The sequence below is a fragment of the Lactuca virosa genome, chromosome 1 (genome assembly GCF_052849685.1).
Source record: "Lactuca virosa cultivar CGN04683 chromosome 1, Lactuca_virosa_CGN04683_v6, whole genome shotgun sequence".
Classification (NCBI taxonomy): Eukaryota; Viridiplantae; Streptophyta; class Magnoliopsida; order Asterales; family Asteraceae; genus Lactuca; species Lactuca virosa.
Genome location: NC_136426.1, coordinates 264,214,790 through 264,228,334, shown reverse-complemented (window position 1 = coordinate 264,228,334; position 13,545 = coordinate 264,214,790). Strand labels below are relative to the sequence as shown.

The following is a 13,545-nucleotide window of genomic DNA, read 5'->3' as shown; positions in this document are numbered from 1 at the left end:
AAACGCAAACGGGCAACGAAAAAGGGGGGTGCAACACGAGGACTTCCCAGGGGGTCACCCATCCTAGTACTACTCTCGCCCAAGCACGCTTAACTGCGGAGTTCTAATGGGATCCGGTGCATTAGTGCTGGTATGATCGCACCCGAAATACTATCCATGCTTATTGCTTTTATGTCTTAAAAGACGCAGAACCTCCTTTGTTTTCGTACGCGAGGCGTGGGACCCACGTGACCGATCGGCTCCGTTCCAAAAATACGAAAACCATGAACCATGAAACGGATGCCACCCGAGCATACAAACAGCAAGAAAGAAAAAAAACAAAAAAAAAACCGCACGTAAAATCTAAAAAACGGCAAACGGGCAAACGAAAAAGGGGGGTGCAACACGAGGACTTCCCAGGGGGTCACCCATCCTAGTACTACTCTCGCCCAAGCACGCTTAGCTGCGGAGTTCTGATGGGATCCGGTGCATTAGTGCTGGTATGATCGCACCCGAAATACTATCCATGCTTATTGCTTTTATGTCTTAAAAGACGCAGAACCTCCTTTGTTTTCGTACGCGAGGCGTGGGACCCACGTGACCGATCGGCTCCGTTCCAAAAATACGAAAACCATGAACCATGAAACGGATGCCACCCGAGCATAGAAATAGCAAGAAAGAAAAAAAAAACCGCACGTAAAATCTAAATAAAACGGAAACGGGCAACGAAAAAGGGGGGTGAAACACGAGGACTTCCCAGGGGTTCACCCATCCTAGTACTACTCTCGCCCAAGCACGCTTAACTGCGGAGTTCTATTGGGATCCGGTGCATTAGTGCTGGTATGATCGCACCCGAAATACTATCCATGCTTATTGCTTTTATGTCTTAAAAGACGCAGAACCTCCTTTGTTTTCGTACGCGAGGCGTGGGACCCACGTGACCGATCGGCTCCGTTCCAAAAATACGAAAACCATGAACCATGAAGCGGAAGCCACCCGAGCATAGAAATAGCAAGAAAGAAAAAAAAAACAAAAAAAAAACAGCACGTAAAATCTAAAAAAAACGCAAACGGGCAACGAAAAAGGGGGTGCAACACGAGGACTTCCCAGGGGGTCACCCATCCTAGTACTACTCTCGCCCAAGCACGCTTAACTGCGGAGTTCTGATGGGATCCGGTGCATTAGTGCTGGTATGATCGCACCCGAAATATTATCCATGCTTATTGCTTTTATGTCTTAAAAGACGCAGAACCTCCTTTGTTTTCGTACGCGAGGCGTGGGACCCACGTGACCGATCGGCTCCGTTCCAAAAATACGAAAACCATGAACCATGAAGCGGAGGCCACCCGAGCATAGAAATAGCAAAAAAGAAAAAAAAACAAAAAAAAACCGCACGTAAAATCTAAAAAAACGCAAACGGGCAACGAAAAAGGGGGGTGCAACACGAGGACTTCCCAGGGGTCACCCATCCTAGTACTACTCTCGCCCAAGCACGCTTAACTAAGGAGTTCTGATGGGATCCGGTGCATTAGTGCTGGTATGATCGCACCCGAAATACTATCCATGCTTATTGCTTTTATGTCTTAAAAGACGCAGAACCTCCTTTGTTTTCGTACGCGAGGCGTGGGACCCACGTGACCGATCGGCTCCGTTCCAAAAATACGAAAACCATGAACCATGAAGCGGAGGCCACCCGAGCATACAAACAGCAAGAAAGAAAAAAAACAAAAAAAAACCGCACGTAAAATCTAAAAAAACGCAAACGGGCAAACGAAAAAGGGGGGTGCAACAAGAGGACTTCCCAGGGGGTCACCAATCCTAGTACTACTCTCGCCCAAGCACGCTTAACTGCGGAGTTCTGATGGGATCCGGTGCATTAGTGCCGGTATGATCGCACCCGAAATATTATCCATGCTTATTGCTTTTATGTCTTAAAAGACGCAGAACCTCCTTTGTTTTCGTACGCGAGGCGTGGGACCCACGTGACCGATCGGCTCCGTTGCAAAAATACGAAAACCATGAACCATGAAGCGGAGGCCACCCGAGCATAGAAATAGCAAAAAAGAAAAAAAAACAAAAAAAAAACCGCACGTAAAATCTAAAAAAACGTAAACGGGCAACGAAAAAGGGGGGTGCAACACGAGGACTTCCCAGGGGGTCACCCATCCTAGTACTACTCTCGCCCAAGCACGCTAACTGCGGAGTTCTAATGGGATCCGGTGCATTAGTGCTGGTATGATCGCACCCGAAATACTATCCATGCTTATTGCTTTTATGTCTTAAAAGACGCAGAACCTCCTTTGTTTTCGTACGCGAGGCGTGGGACCCACGTGACCGATCGGCTCCGTTCCAAAAATACGAAAACCATGAACCATGAAACGGATGCCACCCGAGCATACAAACAGCAAGAAAGAAAAAAAACAAAAAAAAAACCGCACGTAAAATCTAAAAAAACGCAAACGGGCAAACGAAAAAGGGGGGTGCAACACGAGGACTTCCCAGGGGGTCACCCATCCTAGTACTACTCTCGCCCAAGCACGCTTAACTGCGGAGTTCTGATGGGATCCGGTGCATTAGTGCTGGTATGATCGCACCCGAAATACTATCCATGCTTATTGCTTTTATGTCTTAAAAGACGCAGAACCTCCTTTGTTTTCGTACGCGAGGCGTGGGACCCACGTGACCGATCGGCTCCGTTCCAAAAATACGAAAACCATGAACCATGAAACGGATGCCACCCGAGCATAGAAATAGCAAGAAAGAAAAAAAAAAACCGCACGTAAAATCTAAATAAAACGGAAACGGGCAACGAAAAAGGGGGGTGAAACACGAGGACTTCCCAGGGGTTCACCCATCCTAGTACTACTCTCGCCCAAGCACGCTTAACTGCGGAGTTCTGATGGGATCCGGTGCATTAGTGCTCGTATGATCGCACCCGAAATACTGTCCATGCTTATTGCTTTTATGTCTTAAAAGACGCAGAACCTCCTTTGTTTTCGTACGCGAGGCGTGGGACCCACGTGACCGATCGGCTCCGTTCCAAAAATACGAAAACCATGAACCATGAAGCGGAGGCCACCCGAGCATAGAAATAGCGAAAAAGAAAAAAAAACAAAAAAAAACCGCACGTAAAATCTAAAAAAACGCAAACGGGCAACGAAAAAGGGGGGTGCAACACGAGGACTTCCCAGAGGGTCACCCATCCTAGTACTACTCTCGCCCAAGCACGCTTAACTAAGGAATTCTAATGGGATCCGGTGCATTAGTGCTGGTATGATCGCACCCGAAATACTATCCATGTTTATTGCTTTTATGTCTTAAAAGACGCAGAACCTCCTTTGTTTTCGTACGCGAGGCGTGGGACCCACGTGACCGATCGGCTCCGTTCCAAAAATACAAAAACCATCAACCATGAAACGGATGCCACCCGAGCATAGAAACAGCAAGAAAGAAAAAAAAAACAAAAAAAAACCGCACGTAAAATCTAAAAAAACGCAAACGGGCAACGAAAAAGGGGGTGCAACACGAGGACTTCCCAGAGGGTCACCCATCCTAGCTCTACTCTCGCCCAAGCACGCTTAACTGCGGAGTTCTGATGGGATCCGGTGCATTAGTGCTGGTATGATCGCACCCGAAATACTATCCATGCTTATTGCTTTTATGTCTTAAAATACGCAGAACCTCCTTTGTTTTCGTACGCGAGGCGTGGGACCCACGTGACCGATCGGCTCCGTTGCAAAAATACGAAAACCATCAATCATGAAACGGATGCCACCCGAGCATAGAAACAGCAAGAAAGAAAAAAAAAACAAAAAAAAACCGCACGTAAAATCTAAAAAAACGCAAACGAGCAACGAAAAAGGGGGGTGCAACACGAGGACTTCCCAGGGGGTCACCCATCCTAGTACTACTCTCGCCCAAGCACGCTTAACTGCGGAGTTCTAATGGGATCCGGTGCATTAGTGCTGGTATGATCGCACCCGAAATACTATCCATGCTTATTGCTTTTATGTCTTAAAAGACGCAGAACCTCCTTTGTTTTCGTACGCGAGGCGTGGGACCCACGTGACCGATCGGCTCCGTTCCAAAAATACGAAAACCATGAACCATGAAGCGGAAGCCACCCGAGCATAGAAATAGCAAGAAAGAAAAAAAAACAAAAAAAAACAGCACGTAAAATCTAAAAAAAACGCAAACGGGCAACGAAAAAGGGGGTGCAACACGAGGACTTCCCAGGGGGTCACCCATCCTAGTACTACTCTCGCCCAAGCACGCTTAACTGCGGAGTTCTGATGGGATCCGGTGCATTAGTGCTGGTATGATCGCACCCGAAATATTATCCATGCTTATTGCTTTTATGTCTTAAAAGACGCAGAACCTCCTTTGTTTTCGTACGCGAGGCGTGGGACCCACGTGACCGATCGGCTCCGTTCCAAAAATACGAAAACCATGAACCATGAAGCGGAGGCCACCCGAGCATAGAAATAGCAAAAAAGAAAAAAAAACAAAAAAAAACCGCACGTAAAATCTAAAAAAACGCAAACGGGCAACGAAAAAGGGGGGTGCAACACGAGGACTTCCCAGGGGTCACCCATCCTAGTACTACTCTCGCCCAAGCACGCTTAACTAAGGAGTTCTGATGGGATCCGGTGCATTAGTGCTGGTATGATCGCACCCGAAATACTATCCATGCTTATTGCTTTTATGTCTTAAAAGACGCAGAACCTCCTTTGTTTTCGTACGCGAGGCGTGGGACCCACGTGACCGATCGGCTCCGTTCCAAAAATACGAAAACCATGAACCATGAAGCGGAGGCCACCCGAGCATACAAACAGCAAGAAAGAAAAAAAACAAAAAAAAACCGCACGTAAAATCTAAAAAAACGCAAACGGGCAAACGAAAAAGGGGGGTGCAACAAGAGGACTTCCCAGGGGGTCACCCATCCTAGTACTACTCTCGCCCAAGCACGCTTAACTGCGGAGTTCTGATGGGATCCGGTGCATTAGTGCCGGTATGATCGCACCCGAAATATTATCCATGCTTATTGCTTTTATGTCTTAAAAGACGCAGAACCTCCTTTGTTTTCGTACGCGAGGCGTGGGACCCACGTGACCGATCGGCTCCGTTGCAAAAATACGAAAACCATGAACCATGAAGCGGAGGCCACCCGAGCATAGAAATAGCAAAAAAGAAAAAAAAACAAAAAAAAAACCGCACGTAAAATCTAAAAAAACGCAAACGGGCAACGAAAAAGGGGGGTGCAACACGAGGACTTCCCAGGGGGTCACCCATCCTAGTACTACTCTCGCCCAAGCACGCTTAACTGCGGAGTTCTAATGGGATCCGGTGCATTAGTGCTGGTATGATCGCACCCGAAATACTATCCATGCTTATTGCTTTTATGTCTTAAAAGACGCAGAACCTCCTTTGTTTTCGTACGCGAGGCGTGGGACCCACGTGACCGATCGGCTCCGTTCCAAAAATACGAAAACCATGAACCATGAAACGGATGCCACCCGAGCATACAAACAGCAAGAAAGAAAAAAAACAAAAAAAAAACCGCACGTAAAATCTAAAAAAACGCAAACGGGCAAACGAAAAAGGGGGGTGCAACACGAGGACTTCCCAGGGGGTCACCCATCCTAGTACTACTCTCGCCCAAGCACGCTTAACTGCGGAGTTCTGATGGGATCCGGTGCATTAGTGCTGGTATGATCGCACCCGAAATACTATCCATGCTTATTGCTTTTATGTCTTAAAAGACGCAGAACCTCCTTTGTTTTCGTACGCGAGGCGTGGGACCCACGTGACCGATCGTCTCCGTTCCAAAAATACGAAAACCATGAACCATGAAACGGATGCCACCCGAGCATAGAAATAGCAAGAAAGAAAAAAAAAACAAAAAAAAACCGCACGTAAAATCTAAAAAAACGCAAACAGGCAACGAAAAAGGGGGGTGCAACACGAGGACTTCCCAGGGGTCACCCATCCTAGTACTACTCTCGCCCAAGCACGCTTAACTGCGGAGTTATGATGGGATCTGGTGCATTAGTGCTGGTATGATCGCACCCGAAATACTATCCATGCTTATTGCTTTTATGTCTTAAAAGACGCAGAACCTCCTTTGTTTTCGTACGCGAGGCGTGGGACCCACGTGACCGATCGGCGCCGTTCCAAAAATACGAAAACCATCAACCATGAAACGGAGGCCACCCGAGCATAGAAATAGCAAGAAAGAAAAAAAAACAAAAAAAAAACCGCACGTAAAATCTAAAAAAACGCAAACGGGCAAACGAAAAAGGGGGGGTGCAACACGAGGACTTCCCAGGGGGTCACCCATCCTAGTACTACTCTCGCCCAAGCACGCTTACCTGCGGAGTTCTGATGGGATCCGGTGCATTAGTGCCGGTATGATCGCACCCGAAATACTATCCATGCTTATTGCTTTTATGTCTTAAAAGACGCAGAACCTCCTTTGTTTTCGTATGCGAGGCGTGAGACCCACGTGACCGATCGGCTCCGTTCCAAAAATACGAAAACCATGAACCATGAAACGGATGCCACCCGAGCATAGAAATAGCAAGAAAGAAAAAAAAAAAAAAACCGCACGTAAAATCTAAAAAAAACGCAAACGGGCAACGAAAAAGAGGGGTGCAACACGAGGACTTCCCAGGGGGTCACCCATCCTAGTACTACTCTCGCCCAAGCACGCTTAACTGCGGAGTTCTGATGGGATCCGGTGCATTAGTGCTCGTATGATCGCACCCGAAATACTATCCATGCTTATTGCTTTTATGTCTTAAAAGACGCACAACCTCCTTTGTTTTCGTACGCGGGGCGTGGGACCCACGTGACCGATCGGCTCCGTTCCAAAAATACGAAAACCATGAACCATGAAGCGGAGGCCACCCGAGCATAGAAATAGCGAAAAAGAAAAAAAACAAAAAAAAACCGCACGTAAAATCTAAAAAAACGCAAACGGGCAACGAAAAAGGGGGGGTGCAACACGAGGACTTCCCAGGGGGTCACCCATCCTAGTACTACTCTCGCCCAACCACACTTAACTAAGGAGTTCTAATGGGATCCGGTGCATTAGTGCTGGTATGATCGCACCCGAAATACTATCCATGTTTATTGCTTTTATGTCTTAAAAGACGCAGAACCTCCTTTGTTTTCGTACGCGAGGCGTGGGACCCACGTGACCGATCGGCTCCGTTGCAAAAATACGAAAACCATCAATCATGAAACGGATGCCACCCGAGCATAGAAACAGCAAGAAAGAAAAAAAAAACAAAAAAAAAACCGCACGTAAAATCTAAAAAAACGCAAACGGGCAACGAAAAAGGGGGGTGCAACACGAGGACTTCCCAGGGGGTCACCCATCCTAGTACTACTCTCGCCCATGCACGCTTAACTGCGGAGTTCTAATGGGATCCGGTGCATTAGTGCTGGTATGATCGCACCCGAAATACTATCCATGCTTATTGCTTTTATGTCTTAAAAGACGCAGAACCTACTTTGTTTTCGTACGCGAGGCGTGGGACCCACGTGACCGATCGGCTCCGTTCCAAAAATACGAAAACCATGAACCATGAAGCGGAGGCCACCCGAGCATAGAAATAGCAAGAAAGAAAAAAAAACAAAAAAAAACAGCACGTAAAATCTAAAAAAAACGCAAACGGGCAACGAAAAAGGGGGGTGCAACACGAGGACTTCCCAGGGGGTCACCCATCCTAGTACTACTCTCGCCCAAGCACGCTTAACTGCGGAGTTCTGATGGGATCCGGTGCATTAGTGCTGGTATGATCGCACCCGAAATATTATTCATGCTTATTGCTTTTATGTCTTAAAAGACGCAGAACCTCCTTTGTTTTCGTACGCGAGGCGTGGGACCCACGTGACCGATCGGCTCCGTTCCAAAAATACGAAAACCATGAACCATGAAGCGGAGGCCACCCGAGCATAGAAATAGCAAAAAAGAAAAAAAAAAAAACAAAAAAAAACCGCACGTAAAATCTAAAAAAACGCAAACGGGCAACGAAAAAGGGGGGTGCAACACGAGGACTTCCCAGGGGTCACCCATCCTAGTACTACTCTCGCCCAAGCACGCTTAACTAAGGAGTTCTGATGGGATCCGGTGCATTAGTGCTGGTATGATCGCACCCGAAATACTATCCATGCTTATTGCTTTTATGTCTTAAAACACGCAGAACCTCCTTTGTTTTCGTACGCGAGGCGTGGGACCCACGTGACCGATCGGCTCCGTTCCAAAAATACGAAAACCATGAACCATGAAGCGGAGGCCACCCGAGCATACAAACAGCAAGAAAGAAAAAAAAACAAAAAAAAAACCGCACGTAAAATCTAAAAAAACGCAAACGGGCAAACGAAAAAGGGGGGTGCAACACGAGGACTTCCCAGGGGGTCACCCATCCTAGTACTACTCTCGCCCAAGCACGCTTAACTGCGGAGTTCTGATGGGATCCGGTGCATTAGTGCTGGTATGATCGCACCCGAACTACTATCCATGCTTATTGCTTTTATGTCTTAAAAGACGCAGAACCTCCTTTGTTTTCGTACGCGAGGCGTGGGACCCACGTGACCGATCGTCTCAGTTCCAAAAATACGAAAACCATGAACCATGAAACGGATGCCACCCGAGCATAGAAATAGCAAGAAAGAAAGAAAAAAAAAACCGCACGTAAAATCTAAAAAAACGCAAACAGGCAACGAAAAAGGGGGGTGCAACACGAGGACTTCCCAGGGGTCACCCATCCTAGTACTACTCTCGCCCAAGCACGCTTAACTGCGGAGTTATGATGGGAAATGGTGCATTAGTGCTGGTATGATCGCACCCGAAATACTATCCATGCTTATTGCTTTTATGTCTTAAAAGACGCAGAACCTCCTTTGTTTTCGTACGCGAGGCGTGGGACCCACGTGACCGATCGGCGCCGTTCCAAAAATACGAAAACCATCAACCATGAAACGGAGGCCACCCGAGCATAGAAATAGCAAGAAAGAAAAAAAAAACAAAAAAAAAACGCACGTAAAATCTAAAAAAACGCAAACGGGCAAACGAAAAAGGGGGGTGCAACACGAGGACTTCCCAGGGGGTCACCCATCCTAGTACTACTCTCGCCCAAGCACGCTTAACTGCGGAGTTCTGATGGGATCCGGTGCATTAGTGCCGGTATGATCGCACCCGAAATATTATCCATGCTTATTGCTTTTATGTCTTAAAAGACGCAGAACCTCATTTGTTTTCGTACGCGAGGCGTGGGACCCATGTGACCGATCGGCTCCGTTCCAAAAATACGAAAACCATGAACCATGAAGCGGAGGCCACCCGAGCATACAAACAGCAAGAAAGAAAAAAAAACAAAAAAAAACCGCACGTAAAATCTAAAAAAACGCAAACGGGCAAACGAAAAAGGGGGGTGCAACAAGAGAACTTCCCAGGGGGTCACCCATCCTAGTACTACTCTCGCCCAAGCACGCTTAACTGCGGAGTTCTGATGGGATCCGGTGCATTAGTGCCGGTATGATCGCACCCGAAATATTATCCATGCTTATTGCTTTTATGTCTTAAAAGACGCAGAACCTCCTTTGTTTTCGTACGCGAGGCGTGGGACCCACGTGACCGATCGGCTCCGTTGCAAAAATACGAAAACCATGAACCATGAAGCGGAGGCCACCCGAGCATAGAAATAGCAAGAAAGAAAAAAAAACAAAAAAAAAACCGCACGTAAAATCTAAAAAAACGCAAACGGGCAACGAAAAAGGGGGGTGCAACACGAGGACTTCCCAGGGGGTCACCCATCCTAGTACTACTCTCGCCCAAGCACGCTTGACTGCGGAGTTCTAATGGGATCCGGTGCATTAGTGCTGGTATGATCGCACCCGAAATACTATCCATGCTTATTGCTTTTATGTCTTAAAAGACGCAGAACCTCCTTTGTTTTCGTACGCGAGGCGTGGGACCCACGTGACCGATCGGCTCCGTTCCAAAAATACGAAAACCATGAACCATGAAACGGATGCCACCCGAGCATACAAACAGCAAGAAAGAAAAAAAAAAAACCGCACGTAAAATCTAAAAAAACGCAAACGGGCAAACGAAAAAGGGGGGTGCAACACGAGGACTTCCCAGGGGGTCACCCATCCTAGTACTACTCTCGCCCAAGCACGCTTAACTGCGGAGTTCTGATGGGATCCGGTGCATTAGTGCTGGTATGATCGCACCCGAAATACTATCCATGCTTATTGCTTTTATGTCTTAAAAGACGCAAAACCTCCTTTGTTTTCGTACGCGAGGCGTGGGACCCACGTGACCGATCGTCTCCGTTCCAAAAATACGAAAACCATGAACCATAAAACGGATGCCACCCGAGCATAGAAATAGCAAGAAAGAAAAAAAAAACAAAAAAAAACCGCACGTAAAATCTAAAAAAACGCAAACAGGCAACGAAAAAGGGGGGGTGCAACACGAGGACTTCCCAGGGGTCACCCATCCTAGTACTACTCTCGCCCAAGCACGCTTAACTGCGGAGTTCTGATGGGATCCGGTGCATTAGTGCCGGTATGATCGCACCCGAAATACTATCCATGCTTATTGCTTTTATGTCTTAAAAGACGCAGAACCTCCTTTGTTTTCGTACGCGAGGCGTGAGACCCACGTGACCGATCGGCTCCGTTCCAAAAATACGGAAACCATGAACCATGAAACGGATGCCACCCGAGCATAGAAATAGCAAGAAAGAAAAAAAAAAAAAAACCGCACGTAAAATCTAAAAAAAACGCAAACGGGCAACGAAAAAGAGGGGTGCAACACGAGGACTTCCCAGGGGGTCACCCATCGTAGTACTACTCTCGCCCAAGCACGCTTAACTAAGGAGTTCTAATGGGATCCGGTGCATTAGTGCTGGTATGATCGCACCCGAAATACTATCCATGTTTATTGCTTTTATGTCTTAAAAGACGCAGAACCTCCTTTGTTTTCGTACGCGAGGCGTGGGACCCACGTGACCGATCGGCTCCGTTCCAAAAATACGAAAACCATCAATCATGAAACGGATGCCACCCGAGCATAGAAACAGCAAGAAAGAAAAAAAACAAAAAAAAAACCGCACGTAAAATCTAAAAAAACGCAAACGGGCAAACGAAAAAGGGGGGTGCAACACGAGGACTTCCCAGGGGGTCACCCATCCTAGTACTACTCTCGCCCAAGCACGCTTAACTGCAGAGTTCTGATGGGATCCGGTGCATTAGTGCTGGTATGATCGCACCCGAAATACTATCCATGCTTATTGCTTTTATGTCTTAAAAGACGCAGAACCTCCTTTCTTTTCGTACGCGAGACGTGGGACCCACGTGACCGATCGTCTCCGTTCCAAAAATACGAAAACCATGAACCATGAAACGGATGCCACGCGAGCATAGAAATAGCAAGAAAGAAAAAAAAAACAAAAAAAAACCGCACGTAAAATCTAAAAAAACGCAAACAGGCAACGAAAAAGGGGGGTGCAACACGAGGACTTCCCAGGGGTCACCCATCCAAGTACTACTCTCGCCCAAGCACGCTTAACTGCGGAGTTATGATGGGATCTGGTGCATTAGTGCTGGTATGATCGCACCCGAAATACTATCCATGCTTATTGCTTTTATGTCTTAAAAGACGCAGAACCTCCTTTGTTTTCGTACGCGAGGCGTGGGACCCACGTGACCGATCGGCGCCGTTCCAAAAATACGAAAACCATCAACCATGAAACGGAGGCCACCCGAGCATAGAAATAGCAAGAAAGAAAAAAAAAACAAAAAAAAAACCGCACGTAAAATCTAAAAAAACGCAAACGGGCAACGAAAAAGAGGGGTGCAACACGAGGACTTCCCAGGGGGTCACCCATCCTAGTACTACTCTCGCCCAAGCACGCTTAACTGCGGAGTTCTGATGGGATCCGGTGCATTAGTGCTCGTATGATCGCACCCGAAATACTATCCATGCTTATTGCTTTTATGTCTTAAAAGACGCACAACCTCCTTTGTTTTCGTACGCGAGGCGTGGGACCCACGTGACCGATCGGCTCCGTTCCAAAAATACGAAAACCATGAACCATGAAGCGGAGGCCACCCGAGCATAGAAATAGCGAAAAAGAAAAAAAAACAAAAAAAAACCGCACGTAAAATCTAAAAAAACGCAAACGGGCAACGAAAAAGGGGGGTGCAACACGAGGACTTCCCAGGGAGTCACCCATCCTAGTACTACTCTCGCGCAAGCACGCTTAACTAAGGAGTTCTAATGGGATCCGGTGCATTAGTGCTGGTATGATCGCACCCGAAATACTATCCATGTTTATTGCTTTTATGTCTTAAAAGACGCAAAACCTCCTTTGTTTTCGTACGCGAGGCGTGGGACCCACGTGACCGATCGGCTCCGTTGCAAAAATACGAAAACCATCAATCATGAAACGGATGCCACCCGAGCATAGAAACAGCAAGAAAGAAAAAAAACAAAAAAAAAAACGCACGTAAAATCTAAAAAAACGCAAACGGGCAAACGAAAAAGGGGGGTGCAACACGAGGACTTCCCAGGGGGTCACCCATCCTAGTACTACTCTCGCGCAAGCACGCTTAACTGCAGAGTTCTGATGGGATCCGGTGCATTAGTGCTGGTATGATCGCACCCGAAATACTATCCATGCTTATTGCTTTTATGTCTTAAAAGACGCAGAACCTCCTTTGTTTTCGTACGCGAGGCGTGGGACCCACGTGACCGATCGTCTCCGTTCCAAAAATACGAAAACCATGAACCATGAAACGGATGCCACGCGAGCATAGAAATAGCAAGAAAGAAAAAAAAAACAAAAAAAAACCGCACGTAAAATCTAAAAAAACGCAAACAGGCAACGAAAAAGGGGGGTGCAACACGAGGACTTCCCAGGGGTCACCCATCCAAGTACTACTCTCGCCCAAGCACGCTTAACTGCGGAGTTATGATGGGATCTGGTGCATTAGTGCTGGTATGATCGCACCCGAAATACTATCCATGCTTATTGCTTTTATGTCTTAAAAGACGCAGAACCTCCTTTGTTTTCGTACGCGAGGCGTGGGACCCACGTGACCGATCGGCGCCGTTCCAAAAATACGAAAACCATCAACCATGAAACGGAGGCCACCCGAGCATAGAAATAGCAAGAAAGAAAAAAAAAACAAAAAAAAAACCGCACGTAAAATCTAAAAAAACGCAAACGGGCAAACGAAAAAGGGGGGTGCAACACGAGGACTTCCCAGGGGGTCACCCATCCTAGTACTACTCTCGCCCAAGCACGCTTAACTGCGGAGTTCTGATGGGATCCGGTGCATTAGTGCTGGTATGATCGCACCCGAAATATTATCCGTGCTTATTGCTTTTATGTCTTAAAAGACGCAGAACCTCCTTTGTTTTCGTACGCGAGGCGTGGGACCCACGTGACCGATCGTCTCCGTTCCAAAAATACGAAAACCATGAACCATGAAACGGATGCCACGCGAGCATAGAAATAGCAAGAAAGAAAAAAAAAACAAAAA

The 13,545-nt window shown here is 47.1% G+C and overlaps 39 non-coding genes across 39 annotated transcripts; all 39 read right to left on the bottom strand.

The window, feature by feature from the left end:
* Positions 1–25: 25 nt before the first annotated feature.
* LOC145153656 (5S ribosomal RNA) lies at positions 26–144 on the bottom strand. Its single transcript, XR_013734153.1, has one exon. It is a non-coding gene; the product is annotated as a 5S ribosomal RNA (ribosomal RNA).
* A 230-nt stretch (positions 145–374) lies between these two features.
* LOC145153566 (5S ribosomal RNA) lies at positions 375–493 on the bottom strand. The gene has a single exon (XR_013734067.1). It is a non-coding gene; the product is annotated as a 5S ribosomal RNA (ribosomal RNA).
* A 221-nt stretch (positions 494–714) lies between these two features.
* LOC145150248 (5S ribosomal RNA) lies at positions 715–833 on the bottom strand. The gene has a single exon (XR_013731069.1). It is a non-coding gene; the product is annotated as a 5S ribosomal RNA (ribosomal RNA).
* Positions 834–1,064: 231 nt separating this feature from the next.
* LOC145152294 (5S ribosomal RNA) lies at positions 1,065–1,183 on the bottom strand. Its single transcript, XR_013732819.1, has one exon. It is a non-coding gene; the product is annotated as a 5S ribosomal RNA (ribosomal RNA).
* A 229-nt stretch (positions 1,184–1,412) lies between these two features.
* LOC145148074 (5S ribosomal RNA) lies at positions 1,413–1,530 on the bottom strand. The gene has a single exon (XR_013728975.1). It is a non-coding gene; the product is annotated as a 5S ribosomal RNA (ribosomal RNA).
* Positions 1,531–1,759: 229 nt separating this feature from the next.
* Positions 1,760–1,878, bottom strand: LOC145149071 (5S ribosomal RNA). Its single transcript, XR_013729933.1, has one exon. It is a non-coding gene; the product is annotated as a 5S ribosomal RNA (ribosomal RNA).
* A 230-nt stretch (positions 1,879–2,108) lies between these two features.
* On the bottom strand, positions 2,109–2,226 carry LOC145148333 (5S ribosomal RNA). Its single transcript, XR_013729221.1, has one exon. It is a non-coding gene; the product is annotated as a 5S ribosomal RNA (ribosomal RNA).
* Positions 2,227–2,456: 230 nt separating this feature from the next.
* Positions 2,457–2,575, bottom strand: LOC145152293 (5S ribosomal RNA). Its single transcript, XR_013732818.1, has one exon. It is a non-coding gene; the product is annotated as a 5S ribosomal RNA (ribosomal RNA).
* Positions 2,576–2,797: 222 nt separating this feature from the next.
* LOC145150319 (5S ribosomal RNA) lies at positions 2,798–2,916 on the bottom strand. Its single transcript, XR_013731139.1, has one exon. It is a non-coding gene; the product is annotated as a 5S ribosomal RNA (ribosomal RNA).
* Positions 2,917–3,145: 229 nt separating this feature from the next.
* LOC145148418 (5S ribosomal RNA) lies at positions 3,146–3,264 on the bottom strand. Its single transcript, XR_013729304.1, has one exon. It is a non-coding gene; the product is annotated as a 5S ribosomal RNA (ribosomal RNA).
* A 229-nt stretch (positions 3,265–3,493) lies between these two features.
* On the bottom strand, positions 3,494–3,612 carry LOC145149230 (5S ribosomal RNA). The gene has a single exon (XR_013730082.1). It is a non-coding gene; the product is annotated as a 5S ribosomal RNA (ribosomal RNA).
* A 230-nt stretch (positions 3,613–3,842) lies between these two features.
* LOC145153655 (5S ribosomal RNA) lies at positions 3,843–3,961 on the bottom strand. The gene has a single exon (XR_013734152.1). It is a non-coding gene; the product is annotated as a 5S ribosomal RNA (ribosomal RNA).
* A 229-nt stretch (positions 3,962–4,190) lies between these two features.
* Positions 4,191–4,309, bottom strand: LOC145152291 (5S ribosomal RNA). Its single transcript, XR_013732816.1, has one exon. It is a non-coding gene; the product is annotated as a 5S ribosomal RNA (ribosomal RNA).
* Positions 4,310–4,538: 229 nt separating this feature from the next.
* LOC145148073 (5S ribosomal RNA) lies at positions 4,539–4,656 on the bottom strand. Its single transcript, XR_013728974.1, has one exon. It is a non-coding gene; the product is annotated as a 5S ribosomal RNA (ribosomal RNA).
* A 229-nt stretch (positions 4,657–4,885) lies between these two features.
* LOC145145064 (5S ribosomal RNA) lies at positions 4,886–5,004 on the bottom strand. The gene has a single exon (XR_013726056.1). It is a non-coding gene; the product is annotated as a 5S ribosomal RNA (ribosomal RNA).
* Positions 5,005–5,234: 230 nt separating this feature from the next.
* On the bottom strand, positions 5,235–5,353 carry LOC145153653 (5S ribosomal RNA). The gene has a single exon (XR_013734151.1). It is a non-coding gene; the product is annotated as a 5S ribosomal RNA (ribosomal RNA).
* Positions 5,354–5,583: 230 nt separating this feature from the next.
* Positions 5,584–5,702, bottom strand: LOC145152290 (5S ribosomal RNA). The gene has a single exon (XR_013732815.1). It is a non-coding gene; the product is annotated as a 5S ribosomal RNA (ribosomal RNA).
* Positions 5,703–5,932: 230 nt separating this feature from the next.
* On the bottom strand, positions 5,933–6,050 carry LOC145150023 (5S ribosomal RNA). The gene has a single exon (XR_013730854.1). It is a non-coding gene; the product is annotated as a 5S ribosomal RNA (ribosomal RNA).
* Positions 6,051–6,282: 232 nt separating this feature from the next.
* LOC145134918 (5S ribosomal RNA) lies at positions 6,283–6,401 on the bottom strand. The gene has a single exon (XR_013719422.1). It is a non-coding gene; the product is annotated as a 5S ribosomal RNA (ribosomal RNA).
* A 226-nt stretch (positions 6,402–6,627) lies between these two features.
* Positions 6,628–6,746, bottom strand: LOC145143688 (5S ribosomal RNA). Its single transcript, XR_013724719.1, has one exon. It is a non-coding gene; the product is annotated as a 5S ribosomal RNA (ribosomal RNA).
* Positions 6,747–6,975: 229 nt separating this feature from the next.
* Positions 6,976–7,094, bottom strand: LOC145149604 (5S ribosomal RNA). Its single transcript, XR_013730459.1, has one exon. It is a non-coding gene; the product is annotated as a 5S ribosomal RNA (ribosomal RNA).
* A 231-nt stretch (positions 7,095–7,325) lies between these two features.
* On the bottom strand, positions 7,326–7,444 carry LOC145155019 (5S ribosomal RNA). The gene has a single exon (XR_013735481.1). It is a non-coding gene; the product is annotated as a 5S ribosomal RNA (ribosomal RNA).
* Positions 7,445–7,674: 230 nt separating this feature from the next.
* LOC145152289 (5S ribosomal RNA) lies at positions 7,675–7,793 on the bottom strand. The gene has a single exon (XR_013732814.1). It is a non-coding gene; the product is annotated as a 5S ribosomal RNA (ribosomal RNA).
* Positions 7,794–8,026: 233 nt separating this feature from the next.
* Positions 8,027–8,144, bottom strand: LOC145148072 (5S ribosomal RNA). Its single transcript, XR_013728973.1, has one exon. It is a non-coding gene; the product is annotated as a 5S ribosomal RNA (ribosomal RNA).
* A 231-nt stretch (positions 8,145–8,375) lies between these two features.
* LOC145152288 (5S ribosomal RNA) lies at positions 8,376–8,494 on the bottom strand. Its single transcript, XR_013732813.1, has one exon. It is a non-coding gene; the product is annotated as a 5S ribosomal RNA (ribosomal RNA).
* Positions 8,495–8,718: 224 nt separating this feature from the next.
* LOC145151267 (5S ribosomal RNA) lies at positions 8,719–8,836 on the bottom strand. The gene has a single exon (XR_013732025.1). It is a non-coding gene; the product is annotated as a 5S ribosomal RNA (ribosomal RNA).
* Positions 8,837–9,067: 231 nt separating this feature from the next.
* Positions 9,068–9,186, bottom strand: LOC145152507 (5S ribosomal RNA). The gene has a single exon (XR_013733038.1). It is a non-coding gene; the product is annotated as a 5S ribosomal RNA (ribosomal RNA).
* A 230-nt stretch (positions 9,187–9,416) lies between these two features.
* LOC145144324 (5S ribosomal RNA) lies at positions 9,417–9,535 on the bottom strand. The gene has a single exon (XR_013725336.1). It is a non-coding gene; the product is annotated as a 5S ribosomal RNA (ribosomal RNA).
* Positions 9,536–9,765: 230 nt separating this feature from the next.
* On the bottom strand, positions 9,766–9,884 carry LOC145155989 (5S ribosomal RNA). Its single transcript, XR_013736416.1, has one exon. It is a non-coding gene; the product is annotated as a 5S ribosomal RNA (ribosomal RNA).
* A 223-nt stretch (positions 9,885–10,107) lies between these two features.
* Positions 10,108–10,226, bottom strand: LOC145152287 (5S ribosomal RNA). The gene has a single exon (XR_013732812.1). It is a non-coding gene; the product is annotated as a 5S ribosomal RNA (ribosomal RNA).
* Positions 10,227–10,457: 231 nt separating this feature from the next.
* LOC145144011 (5S ribosomal RNA) lies at positions 10,458–10,575 on the bottom strand. Its single transcript, XR_013725033.1, has one exon. It is a non-coding gene; the product is annotated as a 5S ribosomal RNA (ribosomal RNA).
* A 226-nt stretch (positions 10,576–10,801) lies between these two features.
* Positions 10,802–10,920, bottom strand: LOC145145964 (5S ribosomal RNA). Its single transcript, XR_013726914.1, has one exon. It is a non-coding gene; the product is annotated as a 5S ribosomal RNA (ribosomal RNA).
* A 230-nt stretch (positions 10,921–11,150) lies between these two features.
* LOC145155136 (5S ribosomal RNA) lies at positions 11,151–11,269 on the bottom strand. Its single transcript, XR_013735591.1, has one exon. It is a non-coding gene; the product is annotated as a 5S ribosomal RNA (ribosomal RNA).
* A 230-nt stretch (positions 11,270–11,499) lies between these two features.
* LOC145150229 (5S ribosomal RNA) lies at positions 11,500–11,617 on the bottom strand. The gene has a single exon (XR_013731051.1). It is a non-coding gene; the product is annotated as a 5S ribosomal RNA (ribosomal RNA).
* A 231-nt stretch (positions 11,618–11,848) lies between these two features.
* On the bottom strand, positions 11,849–11,967 carry LOC145143687 (5S ribosomal RNA). Its single transcript, XR_013724718.1, has one exon. It is a non-coding gene; the product is annotated as a 5S ribosomal RNA (ribosomal RNA).
* Positions 11,968–12,196: 229 nt separating this feature from the next.
* On the bottom strand, positions 12,197–12,315 carry LOC145150078 (5S ribosomal RNA). Its single transcript, XR_013730907.1, has one exon. It is a non-coding gene; the product is annotated as a 5S ribosomal RNA (ribosomal RNA).
* A 230-nt stretch (positions 12,316–12,545) lies between these two features.
* LOC145147383 (5S ribosomal RNA) lies at positions 12,546–12,664 on the bottom strand. The gene has a single exon (XR_013728289.1). It is a non-coding gene; the product is annotated as a 5S ribosomal RNA (ribosomal RNA).
* Positions 12,665–12,894: 230 nt separating this feature from the next.
* Positions 12,895–13,012, bottom strand: LOC145150227 (5S ribosomal RNA). The gene has a single exon (XR_013731050.1). It is a non-coding gene; the product is annotated as a 5S ribosomal RNA (ribosomal RNA).
* A 232-nt stretch (positions 13,013–13,244) lies between these two features.
* Positions 13,245–13,363, bottom strand: LOC145152286 (5S ribosomal RNA). Its single transcript, XR_013732811.1, has one exon. It is a non-coding gene; the product is annotated as a 5S ribosomal RNA (ribosomal RNA).
* Positions 13,364–13,545: the final 182 nt, after the last annotated feature.